The sequence below is a fragment of the Felis catus genome, chromosome F2 (assembly GCF_018350175.1).
Source record: "Felis catus isolate Fca126 chromosome F2, F.catus_Fca126_mat1.0, whole genome shotgun sequence".
In the NCBI taxonomy this organism is placed as follows: Eukaryota; Metazoa; Chordata; class Mammalia; order Carnivora; family Felidae; genus Felis; species Felis catus.
In genome coordinates, this window is record NC_058385.1 from 13,326,274 (window position 1) to 13,332,986 (window position 6,713).

A 6,713-nucleotide genomic window follows, 5' to 3' on the forward strand; every position below is an offset into this window, starting at 1 on the left:
GACAAATCATATACTAGGTGGCCATTGAACAGAAGAAAGACCTTGGCTGACATTTCTATTCAGGGAAGGCACCTCCCTCCTAGATTAGTTTACTCAAATAATAAGCATTCATGAGATTTGGGGAATTTCTTCTATGCTTCTGTATGCTAAGCAGAGATTGGCTAGGACCAAGGTTCTTTGTTATGTAATTTTGAAATAAAGACAGTTTCTTTTTTGTGTGATCACCTAGCAAACAAAACACAATCTCCAAAAAAAGCAGCGTGACCTTGTCTAATATTTCAGAGCAAAATCAATCCTGGCTCGTCTTTTACTTTAGCTCTTAGCTGTCCTGAAAGGAGGGTAGACTACTCTAATAGTTCTGCTTATGGTTTTAGAAAGAATAATTTGGGGGGGGGGTGGCGTGCCTGGGTGGCTCAGTTGGTTAAGCATCCAACTCCCAGTTTCGGCTCAGGTCATGATCTCATTGTTTTGTGAGTTTGAGTCCTGTCTCGGGCCCTGTGCTGACAGCACAGAGCCTGCTTGGGATTCTCTCTCTCTCCCTCTCTCTCTACCCCTCCCCCACTCACGCTGTCCCTCTGTCTAAATAAATAAATAAAACTTTAAAAATATTAGAAAGAATAAATTTTTAACAAGACATCTGCCTTTGAAAAGTTAGCTGGAAAGCATGAGGGAAATAGGTCTTAGTGACCTATCTCACTGATAACAGAACACAGTATCATCTCATTCCGAATCCTACTCTAAGGGAAATAGCTTTCCCTCAGTCTGTTCTGCCCAGCTTCCTTCCTCACTCCAGGATATTTTCCATCTGCCTCACAATATATTCGACCCTCCAAATCTCCTCTGTCCTGCAGGATTATAAATCCTCAGTTATCTTCATTGTTCATTATCATTTACCCAAATGTGAAAACTGCATATGGTAATTCTCCTCAGCTGCCTTCTCGGTTTGCCATGACCTCCATGTAAAACCTAGTCTAGACACTGGAGGACTTTTCCACCAAATAGAATTGGTGAAGCATGAGCTGTGTTAACCACCATTAGGCCTGCCATATTCAGTGAGCAAATATGTCTGTCAACCAACCCATAGTTGCATACCTCTACTTCCTGAATTTCTATAAAGCAAGTGAAAGCCTATTTTTATACTAGAAAAACTCCCAGACTATACTCCCCAGTGGCTAACATTACAATTATAATAATAATTCAGATCTTTTATCTTTCCTCTTTGACTCCATACTCTCATTACTCCTAGGAACTCAATAGCATGGGGAGAGGGTGTTGGAAATTGTTAATTTTAAGTGTTGAGGCATATTCTTGAAGTGGAAATCCGAAAATTGATTTGCTCTAGACACATGCAAAGCAGGCTCAAGAGCCCAAATATTGGAATTCATTGTTTTATGAATTCACTTAAAAAATACTGCATCATCTACACTCTTGATGACAAAAAATGATATTATGTAGAAAAAGAACCATGGAAATAGAAGCCTATGAGTAACAAAATTATTCAGTAGAGTTTTATGTTGAATGTGAGGGAGTTTTAGCACGCTTTAAGAAATTTACTCCACTTATTTTCTTTAATGTATTCACAAATGGAATAAATGATAAAAATCCATGTCTTTTTAAATAGAAAAGAGTTTTTTCCAGAAGTATAAAATAAAAATGATAAGTGATAGGAGGCATTTCATTTTGTGCAACTTGCTGCTTATTTTCTTGCTCAGCAGTATAGTAAATAATGATATAATTAAATAATGATATAACTTATAATCAATTACATTATGTATTTAATGAAATGAAAAATAACTACATCAGTTAGCATTTCATTCCTCTGTGAGTATCCGAAAGCCTGTCCAACAGCGGCTTAAGTAAGAATGTTTATTATGTCCTTGACAAGAGATCTGACAGCCAATTTGAAAGCTCAACAACGTCATCAATGACCCAGATCTTTCTTTCCTTTTTTTTTTTTTTTTTTTTTTTGTCATCCTTGGTGTGTTGGCTTCTTACTTTCATGCTGGTTGCTTCATTGTTGCAAGATGTCTGCTGCCTCTACAGGCATCACATCTATTTTCAAGGTAGAAAGAAGGGAAGAAGCAGCTTAAGAAATGTCTTTTTGAAGGAAACAGATTATCCTAATTAACTAGTGGAGGTTTTCTTATGTCTCCTTGGAGAAAACTGATAAACCAGTTTATCTAATCAACCACAGCTGTAAGAGAATCTAGGAACGTGAGTACAGAGGAGGGGCTATCATTTAAAAAAAGTAAAACTTAAAAAAATAAGTGCGTATATTACTGAACAACCCAAAAAACCATAGGAGCTGGGGAAGGTGGGAAGACAGGGGATGAGTCCTTTGGATTGAGTGATACAGGACACAATTGGCGGGAAGAGGAGGATTTAGTGAAAACAAGAGAGCAGGAGTGAAAATAAGGAAAGCAGTGGCTCTGGGATTTAAATAGCAGCATCCATTATAAAGTCATGGACAAATTATGTCCAACTCAGCCACTATCCCACTCTTCCAACAGGAATTATATTGGAATTTCAGGCAGCAACATTTTCATGGAATTACTGATATCTCATCTACTATTACTGGTTCTAATCTCGGGTAGACCTCTAATTTTCTTAGTTGGAGTGATTTGGCACTTACTTGCAATTCTTCTGAGATGTAGACTCTAATATGTTCCTAGTTCTAAAAGCTCAATGAAGAAGCTGGGGTTCAGCATACAATCTTTCTTCAAATTGTATGGAGACCTTGGTAAAACCTTTTCCAGTAACTGGCTTCTTGCTTTGTTTTGTCCCTGTCTGGTACCCTAGTCTGTTCAGGGGTGGATTGTTTACCTCTTAAACTTAGGAAGCTCCTTGCCTGGAATCCAAAATCCTGTTGTCAGTCAACCCTCTCCAAAAGCTAGAAATCAGTTATTTTTTTTTTTCCTGCATTAGAGTTCCTTGAGTTCCTTGTCTGATCCATTTCACTCTACAGTAAGTCCCTTGAAAGTGCAGGGACAACATCTCTTCCTTCGCATCCCTAACCGAACCTCACACTGGGTGTACATATGCAGATGATACAATAAATACTGCTGAATTAATGGATATAATGAATTGAGTAAGAACTTTCATCTGTCAGAAAACCTCTGAGAGAAGTCTAAATCTGAGGAAAAAGGGCAGTGAGTCTTTAGGATCTGAACACTCAAAGAGCCACCTAATTCATTCCTCAGATTCATCTAGGACCATAGCCACTGCCAAGTTCTTACAATGATGGACACAATCATACATTATATGAACCAATATTTATTACTCATATGGCGTGCCAAAGATCTATCAGTAATCAGCTATTAGCTTATGTGGATTGTAAGCCAATATTCCCTGTTGCCTTGAGGTCATTGTGCCCTATCACTAAACGTCTACCCATCTTTTCTTTTCTTTTTTAATGTTATGTTTTCAAGTACTTAATTTTATTTTATTTTTAAATATTTATTTATTTTTGAGAGAGAGCACGAGCGACAGAGGTGCCGAGAGAGAGGGAGACAGAGGATCCAAAGTGTGCTCTATGATGACAGCAGAGAGCCCAACGTGGAGCTTGAACTCACAAACTGCGAGATCATGACCTGAGCCACCCAGGCACCCCTTTATCCTTAGTTTCAGTCATCAAAGCTTCTGTCTTTATTTCAGTTACTGCTTCTACTGATATAAATACACACACTCCATTCATAATCCTCAGTTCCTCCCAAGTCAGTTCCTTAAGGGGCTGCACCAGCTATTACCTCAGAATTACCTCAGAATATAGTAGCTTGAAACAAAAAGCATTCCATTATATCTTGTGGCTTTATAGATTAGAATTTGGGCACGCTTAACTGGGTGGTTCTTCCCTGTATAACTTTGTCATCTCTCAGTGGAATTCAGCTGGACTGTTCTAGAAAGGCCACTGACTTTACTCACATGCCTGCGAATTGGAGGGGGATGTCTGGAAAGCTGACCTCAGCGGGGCTCTTCGTCTTCTCCATGTAGTCTTAGATCTTCTCCATGTGGTGTCTTCAACTGGGAAATCAGATTTATAAAGCCAGCTCAGAGATTTAAGCTATGAAGACAGAAACTTATAGTCCCTTTACAGTTTAGGCCTGCAGTTAGCATAGTATCATTCCATCCCATCATGCCATAATGCTCCAAGGAATCTAGTTCAGTGTAGATTCAGTACGAAGGGAGATGAATCAAACCTCTCAAAAGGGAAATTTCAAATAACTCAAGGCATGGTTCCCCTGCTACCATCTTTCCTATAGCCACAAATTCTTTACGTTTCTTCTGCAAGCAGAATTCATTTACCTCTTGCTAGATGACCACAGTTTCATCCCATTATGGCATCATCTCAAAGTCCACAATCTAGTTATCTACGATTAGGACCAGGTTTAGATGAAGTTCCTCAAGAACGGCTCCTTGAGTATGGTTCCTCTTGCTCTGAAGACCTGTGAACTAAAGAGATAAGTAATCTGCCCTCCATATGCTCAGTATACAATATGAGACCATTAGGGCAACCACCACAGACACTCGCCTTCAAAATGGGGGAAAATAAGAGACACGTAACTGATTCATAGTGACTCTGAATCTGGCCAGGTACATGTCATCAGTCTCTGACCCCTGGGAAATATTCTCAGTGTTGTTTGGATCCACCCTTCATGAATGTGAGTCATGCTTCCTTTCCCATAAGAAATGCACCGGGTGCACAGCTGTGTAGTCTTCTCGGGCTGCTTTCTTTCCATAGACAGCTAAGAGAACAGATATCATTTCTTTCTTTGATTTTGTACTTTCTATGTCTGTTTTAATTTAGTACAAATCTCTTAACATTCTGTAGGTGTCTAATATGTCAGATTGTATTTCACTTTATTAGACAAAAGCCATACTTACATGACTTCCCAAGAAAGCAACTGGCCTATCTTGGGCAACTGGTGAGGGTCTTGGAAAAAATGACAGCATTTAAAATTCTTAAAAATGCTATTGTCCAACAGAGAGAATCTGTGAGGCATGCCCTTATATCTTTGCAAAGCATGAAACAAGGGGTCTGAGCCTCATCCTGACCTCAGCCTTTCCCAGAGACCCAGTCTTACTGACTTGGATTTGAATTTTGCCTGAGGATCATTTCCTACTTTGAGAATCTTCCGCTGGCTAGAAAAAACTTTCCTGGGAACTCTATATCTTCTCTAAATTATTCTCAAAAAGCAAATAATGGCCACTTCTTTTTTTATGTTTTATAATAGACTATTTTATCATAGCTAGAATCATCAACCTTTGAGCATTCTGTCTGAAAATCCACTTAGCTAAATCAATGAGTTCTACAGATAACATTTCTTATCTTCTGTATTTCTGCAGGCCATAGGTGTTGCCGAACTTCCTGGTACTACATAACTAGAGTTCCCTTTTCTTCAGTTCCAGTATGTTCTCCTCATTGTCTTTCAAGTATTCATGAACAACCTCCCCAAAGCTCTTCCAGCTTTCACTGCCAGTCTCCTTGAGGCCATTCTGGCTTCTTTCTGTTGGGTCCCAAAGCCACTGGTTTTAGATATCAGTATGGCAGCACCTCACTCCTGGGAAACAAAAATTATCCCAATTACCTATTTCTCTGGACCAAAGTACCCTAAAAACTTAGTGGCCTGAAACCACAACCATTTACTGATACCCCAATATTCTGAGTCATTGATTTGGACAAGGTTCAGCTATATGGGCCATCAGTTGCCATCAATCAGTATTATTTTTAGCTGGTGGGGGTGCTTATCTGAAGGGTCCACGTCATCCTTACTCACATGCACTGGCACCTCAGTGGGGATGTTGGGAACATTGAGCTCACTTGAACCCCTCTTCCTCTTCATGTAGCCTCAAAGCCTCTCCACGTGTTTTGTTTTGTTTTGTTTTGAGTTTCCTTACTATGGTGGCTTAAGGAATGTAAGGTAAAAGGCCTAAATGGCCAATTTTCTTAAAGGACTGACCCCAAACTGGCATTGCATTGTTCCCACTGCACTCTATTGGATCAGCCCAGAATAAAAAAAAAAAAAAAAAAAAAAAAAACAGGAAACAGAGCCCACCCCTTGATAGAAGGAGTATTAAGGGATTTAAAGCCTCAATCTTATTCTCCTCTTGATGTTTATTTGAATAATCTAAAGTCACACTATGAGTCAGACATGAATTTCCAAAAGGCTTATACCCCAAGGTCCGGGCATTCTCAACTTGAGTTGAGCACATCCGGTATACAAGCATTTATATATATATAACAGTTTCGTACTGTCTCATGCTCCTCTGTTGTCCTCCATCATCAGTCTCATACATAGCCTTCAGTTATGTCTCCTGAACAGACATTCTCTTCAGTGTGTCCTCATTGCTTTCAGTGCCTGAACTCCAGCCCCATCCCATCCCATGCACCCTTCCCTTTGCTCCCTCAAATTCCTTCTGAATTTTCACTCTGCAAGCCTTTCCCGTTTAAACACATGTGCACATTTGAAACGTTTTTTTGTTGTGATTATCTTGTCCGTATGTAACTTCTAGTGCATTGTAAGATCTACAAAGACAAGGGCCTCATCTTTTTCATCACTACTAAAGTCAGCAGCTAGAACAGTGCCTGGAACACATTTAGTGCTCAAAAATTACTTGTTTAATAAATAAATGGAAATACGAATACTATCAAAGTTCAGTGAAATTGTCAGTAATGTTAAACCCATCCACATGATCAAAAGTAAAAAGAGTTGAAA

At 39.3% G+C, this 6,713-nt stretch overlaps 1 long non-coding RNA gene across 1 annotated transcript; it reads right to left on the reverse strand.

The window, feature by feature from the left end:
- Positions 1–1,640: 1,640 nt before the first annotated feature.
- On the reverse strand, positions 1,641–4,941 carry LOC109496006. The gene is made up of 3 exons (XR_006592373.1): positions 4,303–4,941; positions 3,922–4,020; positions 1,641–2,052 (listed from the first exon to the last, which is right to left on the reverse strand). It is a non-coding gene; the product is annotated as an uncharacterized LOC109496006 (long non-coding RNA).
- Positions 4,942–6,713: the final 1,772 nt, after the last annotated feature.